At 35.1% G+C, this 14,958-nt stretch overlaps 1 non-coding gene across 1 annotated transcript; it reads right to left on the bottom strand.

The window, feature by feature from the left end:
- Positions 1 to 4,244: 4,244 nt before the first annotated feature.
- On the bottom strand, positions 4,245 to 4,348 carry LOC150066697 (U6 spliceosomal RNA). The gene has a single exon (XR_016534691.1). It is a non-coding gene; the product is annotated as a U6 spliceosomal RNA (small nuclear RNA).
- Positions 4,349 to 14,958: the final 10,610 nt, after the last annotated feature.

Raw genomic sequence — 14,958 nt, 5'->3', positions numbered from 1 at the left:
CTTGTCCATGTCCAGTGCTTAGCATTTGGGACAACACAACACTATGCTTATAGTTCTTACCCAACATAATTTTGAAGCATTTCCCTGCATCTCTCTATGCAGAATCCCTCCTTGATGTCTTTCTCTTGCGAATAGAATTGTTATATATTATACCAATAGAGGACACCCCCCACAGCTTAATTTTCTTCTTTAGGGTTCCCAATGGAAGATTATAATGTGTGAAATGTTATTTGTTAGGCCATTAAAAGAAATTAATAAATTTGCTGGCTTCCTGAAATTGTAGTTCTCTTTTTGAGAAGTAAAGGAGCCTCTTTATTTTTAAACTGTACTGTAATCACCCAAATATATCAACGAGTTAGCCATTTCAGACACACATTCCACGTGCCAATTTTAATGTGTAGTCTGTTACATGACAAAATATCTTAGGAAGCTCATCAAAACCCCAGGCTAGCAAACAGCATGATAGCCTATGAAAGGAAGGAAATGCTACCAAAAAGCATATGTAAAGATTTAATTCTGAGCTTAACAGCAACACAATCACAAAATGGTAATATAAGAATGAACAGTAGGCCATAATGAACACTTATCTTACACTGTGAATATCTGTATTTTCCCAACTCATAGGCAGAGCATTAGCCCCTATGTGATGAGATTTGGAATGAGTCCTTGGCTGATAATTCAGATTAGAAGATGTCATATGGAAAATCCCCTATAATAGAATTGGTGACCTTGTAAAATAGAGGGAGTGGGAAAGGGAGGGGTAGAAGAAATCACCCTGTCTCCCCATAAGAGTTCAGAGGAAAGGTCAGGTTCAGGTGAAGATACAGCAAGATGCCAGTCATCTGCAAGCCAGGAAGTAAGCCCAGATATCAAATGGCCAGACACTTGGACATCCCAGTCTCCAAAGAAGGAGAAATTTTCATTGTTTAACTCATTCCCTCCAGGATGTTTTTTGTTGTAAGCTTGTATTGGGCTACTTTCAGTTTTTGTTAATAAATACTTGAGAAAAATCTACTTACAAAGAAACGTTTGCTGTTGGTTTGCATTGTTGAAGGTTTGGGGACAAAATAATGGGTTTGGATTCATTTCCTTTGACCTATGGTAACACAATATATCATGGAGTTGGTAGTGTGGCGTTCCATTCACCTCACAGCCATTACAAGGGTTCCATAATCTACTTCTAGATACACTAGCCATGACCCAAACCTCCCTGTATCATAAAGGATCCATCTCCTTCCAATATTGCCAAGCCTGAGATCAAGCCTTTATTACAGAGGCCCTTGAGATACATTTTAGAATAAAACTGTAAGTATGACCCCAGCACATGAAGTTATTTCGCACCAAGCCCACTGTACATACCTCACAGACACTGGCTGATTTGAGCTGCATTTAAATTGTGTGTGTGTGTGTGTGTGTGTGTGTGTGTGTGTGTGTGTGTGTGTGTGTAAAACGGTAGCAGTTGAAGAATTATTCAGAGCATCCTGTGTACTTGAAAATCCTGGCAAGCATTTTTACAGCTAGATTAAACTATTACCTGCATTTAAGCAGATGCTATTATTTTTTATGTGTGTAATTAGGTACTGTGTACAAAACAGATACATCTGTGGCTATTTCCTGCTTTGATTTGAGAAATTATACTCATTTGGATTCATGTAATACAAACAAGATGACCTGCTTAAAGCATAAATACACAAGAAAATGCTTGTCGTGAGCAGGAAGTCTGACTCCTAATCCTTTGTAACTCTTTATGTGACCTTTGGGAAGTTTACTTAGAATCAATTTCTGTTCTATGAGAAAATGGAGATATTTAGTCTTCTCTTTAGAATTAACATGAATTTGACATTCTCAAAGGAAACCTTAGTGTGGATTCCATCATCTCTACTAAAAAAGTAAAATGATAGATTGTAATAATCACCACATAATTACTTTGAATTCCAATCCCTAAATCTAGAAAGGAAAGAAAGGGAAGGAGAGATTGAGAGAAAGGAGAATGGAAAAATAAAGAGAGGGGAGAGGTAGAGTGGGACATATGGAGGGAAAGAGAGAAGGAGGGTTGTGAAAGAGAGAGAAATAGAAGAAGAGAGAATGGAAATATACTATGCTCTATGTTCCTATGCCTGAACCACACAATTGAGGCACTTAGCACTCTTAAGCGTCTAGAGAAAAAAGAAGGAAAATCCATGTAACAAATACCAGTTTAGGGATTGTTAGTCCATATCTTACTATATATAAGAGCTATATATCATTAAGCATTTTCCATATGGTGCATGCTGTGCTAAAGGCTTTTCATACATTAGCAATTTCATCTCCCATGAAGATGAAGAAACAGAGGCTTGAATAAGTTATGACAGTTGCATCAAACCAAAATCTAGTAAGAGTTAGTATTGGAATATGATGTAGATTTGTCTACTTTCATACTAAGGGTCTTAATCAGTACACAACTTCTACAGGAAGTAACTTGACATTGTATTTTCATTGAAATAAGAAGTCATCTAGTAAAACAACTTTCCAATGTGGCTTCAAAAGACAAATGTTCTCACAGCAAAAAAAAAAAAAAAGAACAAACCACAACATGATTTACTACAAATGTCCTGAGTGCACGTGTATTCCTGAAACATAATCAGGTTTATAATTCAGTTATCTTAGCTCCAAATTACAAATATGATTCAAAAATAATGTTAGAGGAGTATTTATTCCCATTTTCTTTGTGGGGAGGCAGAAGTATTTCTCCTATTACCCCCATTTCTCCCTACCTCATCCTGTGGAAACTTAAACAATTAGTAATTCTCAATATGTATGTGTAAAACAAAACTTACATTTCAACATATCTAAAAGAACGGTTAACAAGCTTCTTTTTTTTCCATTCTCAAGCTTTATTTGGAATCAAATATTTGCTGATCTGAGCAAATGGATTAGAGATTCTGCCTCTTTATTCTATTGTCTATAAAAACTTAAATTTAGTCCAGAATATTTGATAGTACTAACAAAACAAGTTATTTGGGCTTGGAATTTTCTTATTTTTCCATATATTTTATTGTAATTAATAGAAGGGTTAAATTATATTCACCAGATAAAGGTGCTTTACTTTGCAAACATTGATACCCTTTCTCATGTCTTGGTCCCCATTGCCCTCTCCCCACTCCTCATCTTCTTTTCCTCTCTTCCCTATCCTATTTCAAATAACCAAATAAGACTTGGAATTTTCTTTCTTGAAATATTTTAAATATTGACTTAATTTCTTTCATGGCAATGAGCTATCCTTTAGACTATTTATTTAATCTGCATGTCTTTAAAAAATGTTGATGTATCCTCATTTCTTTTTTTTTATAGGTGTGTGTTCTTGTCTTTTTTTCTTGATTAAATTTTCTAGGAGTATGTAACTTTCATGTGCTATTAACTGAGAAGGTACTTTGTTAGGCAGGATGCAAGTCCACAAGCACATATGTATATTTTACTTTTTGAGGCACATTCAAACTATTTTCTTTATGTTTTATAGTCTCAACATGAAAGAGCCAGGCTTCCAATTTCTTAATGTCCTTACTAACACTTGTTACCTTAGGGGATCATTCCAGAAGCCAGACTGGTGGTTGTGAAGTAGTACCTCATTGTGGTTTTGATATTTTATTTCCTAATGACTGATAGTGTTGAGTATTTATGTTCTTTGGAGACCTTTTCACAGTTGACTTTTATTCTGAATGATAATACAAATTATTACAGTAGAAATGATGAAAATTTCAGAATGACAATATGTCAATAATAAACTTTTGGGAATTATACACCTATCACTATAGAAATTTATTGTTAACTGATGAAGTTAAAGAAAATCCATGAGTATAATAGAATAGCATTTATAACTAATTTATATACAAGAAATTATCAGGAAAATTTATTTGTCTGTTTTTAAGCTTTTCTTGTTTAGTCCAAAAATAAATTTCCATCCAAGATCTACTGCTTGCTATATGTAATAACATGCTCCAATTTCTTACTAGTGATTCTGATCTATATTTTGCATTCATATAACCTAAAAATAAATAAAAATATTAAAAATTGAAATAATGAACTTCAGAAACTCTCACACCAAAGTAATATATTTTCAAAGCCAATGATAATGGAAATAGGAAGTTCTAGGTTTTATGTCTTGTTGAAATTTATTGTGTTTATTAACACGTTGGCTTTGAAGACTCAGGAAGACTAAATTGCCTATTGGGTTTAGTAGTTTCTTGCATCAACTCCTGCAATTGTCCAAAACTATGCAACGCTTCACTAATTTGCATGTCATCCTTGCACAGGGGCCATGCTAATTTCTCTGTATCATTCCAATTTTAGTATATGTGCTGCCGGTTAACAAACTTCTAAGAACCATCTATAACCTCTACTTGCTATATAGTTGGTTACTGGTGACATCAGCCCATTAGGATACCTTGTAAATTATTCATTTGAAACCTGTATATTAGTATGCCTCCAAGCTCTACCATTTATGGCCAATCAACCTGAAGTTTCCATGGTATAGCTCAGAGATAATTTTTCTGTAATAAGAGCTGACAAAATATTGCCCATAGGTCAAATCCAGCAAGTAGTCTATTTATGCAAATATTTACATTAGAACAGAGCCACACATATCTTTATATCTTTACACACACACACACACACACACACACACACACACACACACACACACACACTTTCCAGTCCTGGTGCTTTAAGTCAGGGCCTTGGCACTGTCCCTGAGCTACCACTCTACCACTTGACCACAGTACTACTTCTGGCTCTTTCTGTTTATTTTGTAGTGATGAAATGAATCCAGGGCTTTATGCATGCTAAGCAAGCACTTTACCACTAAGCCACATTCCCAGTTCATCTTTTATATGTTGCCTTTTATTATTTTCTTACTACTATTAAGTTAACTTTTGCTTTAGTCAAATTAGATATGCCCCACAGCTGTCTCCGTATATAGTGAACTACAACAGTGAAATAATACATTGACACACTGCAAGTTAACTCAAGAGCATATTCTTTCAACAGAGAGTTGAGTCGTCTGCTTCAGCCATCACAGTCTGCCAACTAATCAGATCATGACCGTATGAAAAAACAAAACAAAACAAAACAAGAAAAACCCCAGCCAGTCCCATATGGCTTGTGCCTATAATCCCAGATACTCAGGATGCTATGATCTGAGGATTGTTTGAAACTTTCCTTGAGAGGAAAGTTGGTGAGACTCTATCTCTAGTTAACCACCAGAAGTATGATGGGGCTCAGGGGGTAAAGAGCCAGACTTGAGTAGAAAAATGTTCATGGACAGCTCGAAGGCCTTGGTAGCCAGAACACATTATGGCCTATAAGGTGAAATACCTTTCAGCTCATAAGCAAAAACTTGTGGCATTGCATAAAGCTCCTAATCCCTCAAGAGACCCAAGAGATAATCAAAGTTTGTTTCATTATCATTCTCTCAACCACTTGTTTTGTATTTTGGCATTTAAATCAATTGGAAAAGTGGTTCCAAATGTTGAAATCATCTCTTACTGCTAGTCCTTTTCTGGTCCTTGGTCTTTTAAGTTTTCATCCCACTGGTAGTCCTTTTTAGGTATCTTAAGTAATTTTTCTCTAATTTTCTAGTTCAGTTAATTACTTTCAGCCAAAACGATTTTCTGAAATATAACCAATCAATAGCAAGACAAAGATTTTCTTTAATCCTCTCTCTTAAAAGTAAATTTTATATATGTCACTAAGCCTATTTTTAAGATAAATAAACTAAAATGTCATCTGTCAGATCTAGAAGAGATAAGATGTTCTGTTAACTGGCATATTCTAATTTTCTAATTAGAATCTGTCGAATTTTATCTGAAACATTGCTTAATAATGTGGAAAACTTTAACTCATGAGGTTATATTATTGAGAATCAGATAGGGTGTTCTGATGCGCAGAACAAAACAAAACAAAAATGTTCATACACAAAACAACATCTAAAGGCTAAAAGAACTGAGCTCATCCATACACAAAGGTAGACCGCACAGGCCAAACACATCTATACTCATGCCCTATAAAATTTAAAACATTCACAGCCCCATGAAGATTATAGCAGAAAAAAATAATCTGTATACAGCTAAAGCACTCATCTATTCAGAAAACCATTTTCTAAAAGATGATCTATTTTTCAGGCAGTGTGTGTGTGTGTGTGTGTGTGTGTGTGTGTGTGTGTGTGTGTATACAGATGCCAAGACCAAATAACTCAGATTTTTCAATGATAAAATATAATGTTAAAGCAGCTGTTAAAACTAGAGCTGTTGTTATAGTAGCTAGAGTTAATAATACGATAACACTGATAGAGAAATATATAAAACAGTACCCCAATGTAATATTTTGAACTGAAAAATGACACTTCTTAAATACAGAGTTCATTGAATAGGGGGATAAGTAAACATTACATAGGGCAGATGAAAATCTAAGTAAATTTCAGTACAAAGCAATAGAAATGGCACAGCTTAAAGAGAGGCAAATAAAAGTTCATAAATATTGAATAAGACTACATTTATCTTTGGAATAGTGCAATATCTAAAGAGGCAAGGAAGTCTCAGAAGAACAGGATAATCGTATGGTGCAGAAATATTTGAAGAAATAATATTCACAAACATTACAAATTGGGTGAGACACAAAAGTAGATTCTAAGAGCTTAGCAAATTTCAAAAAAGATAAATTCTTAAAAAATACTATGCACAGTCACATAATTATCAAACTGCAAATAAACCAAAGGGATTCCCCAAAACACAATGCCAATTACACTAGTGGGAATAAAAACTTGAATGACTATGAATTTCTCATCAAAACCCATAAGGATCATTGCTTTGGATTTAGACTACTCACTTTCAACCATGCCTTTCAGGTACTTTAAGGACAAATAAAACCCTTCAACAGAGTTTAAATATCTAGTGAAAATATCATTTGGGAATGGAAGGGAGTAAAAGGCATTTTCAAATTAAGACACAGCAAAAACAATTTGTTGCCAGTCTACCTTAACTACAAGTAGAAATTCAACAGCAAAATAAAGATAAACAATCCCTAAAGGATAGATAGAAACTTTGGAATCAATCCAAAAATGTTGAAAGAATTATAAAAAAATGGATCTGTAAAATGTTATCTGGCTGGTTTTCATGCCTTATACCAATACTTTAAATTCAACTTCAAGTATTGTTGAGATTGCTCAAATGCTATTTTCTGTTGCTACCTAAAACCATACATTCATTGGTTGTATTTAACAAAGCTGTTCGGTGTGCCCAGCCGTTTATCCCCAGTTGCCAGGAATACTGACTGATTTACCTGTGAAGCCTGTTCAGAAATCCTTGTTCAAAGGGAGTTTTCCACACATCACTTGCATCATGATCCTGAGAGCAGCCCACATGCCACGATGAAACACTATCATGGTACAAAAGTACGGGTACTTACCCTCAATCTGGGGAAACTCTGGAGTCTTACAGCTCATCTTGGGGTTGCCTGCTGGCGTTGGCTCTGACTGCAACTTTCTCCTGTGTAGATTCTCCATAGCTTCTTGTAGGTAGTGTTGTAAATGAGCTCGCAACAAACATTGGTGCAAGTCCTTTGACTCTCGGTCTGTTTCCTCGATAACCTGACCTCAGATTCTCATCCAAGGAACCCTCCTAAAGCGGACTCTTTTGAAAAACTAGAAAGCAAGGGGGGGCGAGAAAAAAAATAAGTTTCAGCTGAAGGTAATTATTTAGATTGATTCTCTCGGTAGGATGGACTAAATAAAACCCACTCATTCATGCAACCCTGTGGAAAGTCAAATGAAAGTGTTGAGGGTTTCTTTCTATCAAAACTCCAAGATCTATGTGGGCTCCAAAGCACTAAGCATTTACAGTACCAAAGATAACATAGTAGGACAGGACTCAAAAAGAGGGGAAACGGGGAAATGTTTTCCTAGGCCACAAAGTGTAGGGAGAAACAGTAGCCAAGTTATTGTAAAGACCTAGAATTGTTTGCTGAATCCACTAATGACACATTTATGCTGGAAAACAAATAGCCTCAAATTCTCTCCTTAGGTGAGTCACATTAAAGAAAATAGTACATGAACACTCAGTCATTTTAACATGTTCAAGATTAAAGGTGATTTGGTGAGTGTTTTTTTTTCTTATCCTATGTCTATCACATGAAATTAAAATCCAACCTTACTAATCCTTATTATGGAGATGCCTAGAGTTTTGCATGAACTGTTGCTTTCAATGTATAATTCACATTTTTATTGTTATCCATGAATATTTTGAAAGAACTGAAAAATTCAGAGAAAGTAGATGCATTGACTCTGGAGGTTCATGCCTGTAATCTTAGCTGTGCAGGAAGCTGAGATCTGAGGACTGATAACAGACTGGAAACTTTGTGAGACTCTTACCTCCAATTACTCACCAAGAAAGCCAGAAGAGGAGCTGTGGCTCAAATGGTAGATCACTAACCTTGAGTTAAAAAAAAAACTCAGGGACAGCATCCAGGCCCTGACCAGAAAATAATAGAAGTAGATAACAGATTAGGTAACCCCAAAACCAAAGTAAATGATTGGGAGTCATATCTCTTTTTTATTAAAGAATTTATTAACATTGATTTTTACATCATTTCAAATGATATGGTTAACAAACAAGTATTCAAGAAGGGAATCTATATACAATCACTGGCATTCACTTAGGCTGAGTGTCTGTATGTCATAGATACATATTAATCTATATAATAAAATAGTTTACATTAGTATCAGGAGATAGAGGATTCCATTGTTACATTTGCACACATTTACAATATATTCTTTTTTTTTTTTTGCCAGTCCTGGGCTTGGGCTCAGGGCCTGAGCACTGTCCCTGGATTTTCTCAAGGCTAGGTCTCTACCACTTGAGCCTCAGCACCATTTCTGGCCTTTTTTTATGTATGTGGTACCGAGGAATTGAACCCAGGTCTTCGTGCATGCTAGGCAAGCACTTTAACCACTAGGCCAAACTTCCAGCCCATCATTTACAATATATTCTTATGTAACTCACCTGCTCATTCCCTCTCCTTTCTCTTACTTCTTTCCAAAAACAATTCCTCTCTATTGTGAACAATTACAAACAATACATTTCAAGCACATCCATCCTCAGGCAACTTCTTTGGTAATCCAACACTGTCTGTGGAAAGCATACCATATTTATCTTCTTAGTATTTTTCCATCCAAAGAATGCACTTTTTTTCTACAAGGGTTCCCCATTTCTTAAGCTCTCTACAAATTCAACCCATGTATGGATATGATGTTTCCTACCATTTAACTAACCATCAGGTGCTGGAATGATTGTCTCAGGGAATAGTGCATAAAATAAGACAGATCAGTGAGTACTGGTTGGTATGTTATGGGGCAGCAATTGAGAAAGAAGGATTATTTTGATTTTATCTATCTAATATCCAAATAATAAGAAGACCTATGAATGCACATCATTACCATGAGCAATCTTGCTTGATACTAAATCTTGCACAATAGAGTAGAGCAAAGTTGAGGCCAAACAGCCAAGGACAACATGTAACCACTTTCAATAAAGTTGGATTAGAACTATTTTGAAATGCCCAGTTCATGTGAGCTAATAGATAACCCTTTTGCATAATAAAATTGCAAAGGGAATTTTATCCAACTTCAAAATGCAATATACTATGTGTGGGTGCTAAATGAGTTACTAATATGGTATGTTGATACATTTAGGAAAGGGAATGGCCTTGAAGCCAATGATGCTGACATAAATGTCTTCCATATGAGCTGGATAGAAGGAGGATAGAAAAGTGTTGCAACAAAAGAAGTAGCATGTTCAAAAGCCTGGGAAGGGGAGGTATTCGGGAAAAATGTATTGGGTTATGAGAGAGTGGAGGGATTTGGACTTGTTAGAGCAGGTGGAAGCATTACTTCAATATATAAACTTGGCTTTGTGCACAATTTAGAAATCAAAGATTTTATGTTATTTTTTAAGAAAATGTTTTTTCCAACATATATGTATATATATATATATATATATATATATGTACAAGCATTGGCTTCTTCTTCTTCAAAACTCCATGAAAAAAGTTCTTGGAGTGTGTACTACTTAAGATTTAACACTTTTATTCCTCTGTACTATCTAAATTACTCTTGCTTTAATTTCAGCTATTTTAAGATAATACCTTCCTATGATAAATCTTTTGGAGAATTATATAATTTGTGTGGATGAGATCCTGGAAATATTCTAAGAGAGAAATTTCATTTTAAATAGGAAGAAATGAAGCTCCCATATGGTTTATATAAGATCACTCATTTAAAATAGCAGAAATATCTGGTTTTTTTTAAAAAAAAAAGATTGCCAAAGTAAATCCTAATTCATTTTCTAACCATTACACTAACAATGTTGTCATCTTTATTGACTCTACAATTTCTCCATATCTCTGTTCAGTTGTCAGGTTCACACAATATCTTAGTACATTACTGACAATGTAGAGAAACCAAGGCAAAGGTGGGATTTCTATATTTTTTGTTCTATTCCCAAAATATCTTGCATTAATATTACAAATGCATTTGATACTGCCAGTTGAATCAAACTATATGTTACAGATACAAAAAAGGCTCTATCACAATAAACCTACAATTGACTTTGTAAATGCAATTTCATTGCCAATATATTGTGTACAACATAGATATTTACAACAATCTGGGTTTTTTTGCCAGTCCTGGGCTTGAGCTCAGGGTTTGAGCACTGTCCTTGGACTTTCTCAAGGCTAGCACTCTACCACTTGAGCCTCAGCACCACTTCCAGCTTTTTGCTATGTATGTGGGGTACCGAGGAATCGAACCCGGATCTTCGTGCATGCTAGGCAAGCACTCTACCACTAGGCCAAACTCCCGGCCCCACAACAATCTGTTTTTTTAAAGAAGGAAATCTAGACAGTAATTTTTAAAGTAAGATAGTAACAAAGATAACATTTGTAATTATGCAGTAAAAATACATTATTACAGTCATTGAACTATCCCTTTGGAAATATTGCACCATGAAGCATTTGTGATCCTCACGCTTACAACCTGAGAATACACATTTGCTGCAAACATGTTTGTCTGTATTCCTGTGCTATTAACTGCTTTTCAGAATTCATTTTAGAATTTAGACATACTACAAGTGGACCCAACCTATCAAGAAATAGTTATGCTAGAAAAAATAATGCATTTGAGTCAACTGACATATAAGAGATAACAAAATATAAGCACAGATAACTGCTTCACTGCATTGTCCATAAGCAAATGTGTTTATTAATGTGTCTACTAATATAGATGTAAAATAAAATTTAAAGGGTATATACAAATGGATAATGAAAATCAAGTAAGTTTGCAATATCTATATTATTAGCATTATCTTTATTTCCTCTATATCCAACTTATTGACATTTTGGTGTTCTGTATTCATTCTTCATCCAGGTAGCATCTCCATGGTGTGAGGAAGATATGATCATCCTCATTCTCATAGTTAATCCCTAATTTTTAGTTTCTTAGCTTATTGCAACCATCCCTATATAGTGATAGGTCTAAGTCCATTAAGTTATCATGACTGGCCAGGAGGGTGGCTGTGGTAGAGTGCTCACCTAGCATGCACCAAGTCCTGGGTTCAATTCCTCAGTACCACATTCACAGAAAAAGCTAGAAGTGGTGCTGTAGCTCAAGGGGTAGAGCACTAGCCCTGAGAAATCCCAAGGACAGTGCCAGGACCTAAATTCAAGCCCCAGGACTGGAAAAAAAAGTTATCCTTAAAACTTTTAACTTATGATCAGTTATACATTTATCATTTCCATCTGAGTTTTAATACAGATTTATGCATAAAGCTAAAATAAACAACAAAATATAGTAACATGATCAAGAGAATATGTTCATTTCACTTAAGCCTTTGCCTCTGAGAAGTCCAGAATTGGTCCAGAATTATGACGCTAAGTCCCCGAGTAGCCCTGAGAATAATATTCTTAGGTCAAATAGAATTGCATTCCTTATATTCCTTTGCTTCAATGCATTGCAGGTCTTAATGTGATTCATGTTTTGGTCAGGAATTTCTCATGCATAATTTATTTTGGGGTCTCTAATTCTCTTTCCTCATTCTGTTTGACCAGAAAGTAAAACAACAAAAAGCTTCACCATAGTTCCAATTCATCTCATTTATAGACAGAAAGACACATAACAGTGGTATATATTATATAAGATTTTCCCTTCCAAGTATGTAATTTCTAAAACACTATAGACCTGAGATGAGGCACCTGAAAAACTGTCAAACTTCCACAGTTTTCCCTGAAGTTAATCTCTCAATCCTACCTTTATTCTGTTTCTTTAATTCTATTCCAACTCCAGTGACTTTCAAAGACTTTGGTTTGTAGGTTACATCTTAACTGCCATTAGGATCTTCTGGATCTAACACTCCATTGTTAATTTAAAGAACATATTTCTTAACTTTTAGTGTTTGTTGAGAGCACATTTGTGTTATCTCTTTGTCATTTGGGATTTATCATGGTTTACCCTTCAATGCTAAGATTAGAAGAGACTGGATACCATCAACCTTTCACATAGAGAGAGGCTGAGATTTGAGGATTAGGGTTCAAAGATAACCCAAACCAACATATCTCAAAGAGTCCTATCTCCAATTAATCAAGAAGCTGGGACTGCAAGTGTGACTCCAGTGGGAAAATTCAATCCTTGAATTAAAAACACTAAATGGGCACACAGGCCCTGAGTTCAAGCTCCAGTACTGGCACAAGAAAAAAAGAAAAAAAAGGTTGTATAAAATCTGTAAGTAAAGAGAATTTAAAATATTCTAACCACCAAAGCTATGCTTCAAACTAAACTTATGTAAGTTAATAAATGCCCTGAATTTTCATTCCTTTTACAAGGTACAAATGAATTTTATTCTTTTGAATTGTCCATTGATTTCCTGGAATGTGCATTATAGCATTATTGTAACACATTACGCTTGAGTGGTTTGTTACTAACCTTCGTGTTTTTAAGTGTTGTTGAGGGAGATAAAAGCACACATTAAGTTAAAAATTTTGAGGAAAATTGGTGAACCCTTATCATTTGTAAATTAGGGTATTTTAGAATGAATTTTGGGTCTACTATGTATATATAGGCATTGCAAAAATAAATTTATTCTTTCTTTTGCCACAGTCATGTTCTAGTTTCCTTTTTCTTTGGCTATCCTACCACGATTGTACAATTTGAAGACAAATACTTCATCTGAAGCACATAGCATTAGAGCCCTGCCTATTTCCCATGACTAATGCAGTATGCTCATCTTACAACTAATGCTCATCTTACAACTACCAACACTCACACTGTTTTTCCCCAGGTGTTTCTCTGCCAAAAAAATATCTGTTTTGTCCAACATATAATGGACTAAAATCTCTAGAAGAGTAAAACCCAGGAAGAGCCCTCAATCTTGAGTATGAACGACTGACAGCGGTTCAGAGTATAAATAGCCCAGATGCCTGCCATCTCAAGTAGGAATAATGTTGAAAGCTTCTTCAGTGTGTGTGTGTGTGTGTGTGTGTGTGTGTGTGTGTGTGTGTGTGTGTGTTTATCTGTCCTGAAAATGCATGACTTCTTCTCTGTTCACTTCTCCTCTTCATCACCTATGTGGCCTCCCACATACTCGCACAAGTTAACATCTTAGACTCTACATCCAAAGAAACTCACACAGAGATAGGCTTTCATGGTCACATACATTAAAATGTAAGTGAGCTGAAAATGAGTATGTGGGTAAGAATAGATGAGTTGGGGCAGGGTGAGGGGGGATAAACCTATCTTTGCTAGTGGGAAGCATAAATAGCACAATCCAGACTAACCAGAGTATATGTGGAAAATCTGAGACCATGTGGGTACTCAAATTACCACTTGAGTGCTTTCTAACTAGCAAGAATAAGACTGAGTTCAAACACCAGTTCCACTAAGAAAAATAAAATAAAATAAAATTGAATGTGAATTTCTCACAAATGTTCAGGAAGCACATTTATTTTTAAAGCACTATTATGAAGTTTGGTAATAGCAAAGAAAGTTTTTTCTCTTAGGAAGGTATTTGTCACCGTAGAAACAAAATGTTTGGTACAAAAGAAAAAGTATTATTAAGATTCTGCCAAATAGAAAGAGTATTGTCATTGTGTCCCATTAAATATTATTATATTCATACAAGACTTTATAGACAAAATTGTTCATGTCTTTAGTACTAATGCTGACAGCCACAACAATAGAAATAATGTATCTACTATCTAAGCATCAAATACTTAGGGAAGTATAAGGCACGTGACAAGTTCTCACATATCACACTCCAACAACAACTGTCTTTTTCCAATGAGGAAACTAAATGTCAGAGCTGTTAGTTGAGTCACTTAGTACCATTGGAACTGGAAATCTGAATCTATTGTTAATATTTGTCTTCTTTTTAAAATATTTTTATTGTAATTAATAAAAGGGTTACATGATATTTGCCAGATAGAAGGTGCATTAATTCACATACATTGATACCCTTTCACATGTCTTGGTCCCCATTACCTCCCCCTCACCCCCCATCTGGTTTTCCCCCTTCCCTATCCAATTTCAAATAACCAAATACAAATATATCCAATATATCAGATAACAAAGTGAGATACTGTAACAATATGAGGTAACCAAGGGACAGCAAAAGAGATGAGAGATAACATAGTACATTAAGGACAACAATCATTCATTATATGGCTTTTGTTTCACTATCCTGGAGGTCCTTTCAATTAGCTTCATACTATATGGCCTTATGTATCAAGGTTTTGCTCTATTGTAAATCTCTGCTAGGAGATCTCAAGATTATGACGAATGAGGGAAACCATTGAGCCTAAGTTCCTTTGAGTCTGGCTTACTTCACTTAATATGATTTTTTCTAAGTCTTTCCATTTCCTAACAAATGGGGCGATGTCGTTTTT

Source organism: Megascapheus bottae, chromosome 2 (genome assembly GCF_031878675.1).
Source record: "Megascapheus bottae isolate mThoBot1 chromosome 2, mThoBot2.hap1, whole genome shotgun sequence".
In the NCBI taxonomy this organism is placed as follows: domain Eukaryota; kingdom Metazoa; phylum Chordata; class Mammalia; order Rodentia; family Geomyidae; genus Megascapheus; species Megascapheus bottae.
This window is presented reverse-complemented; position numbering and strand designations above follow the sequence as displayed.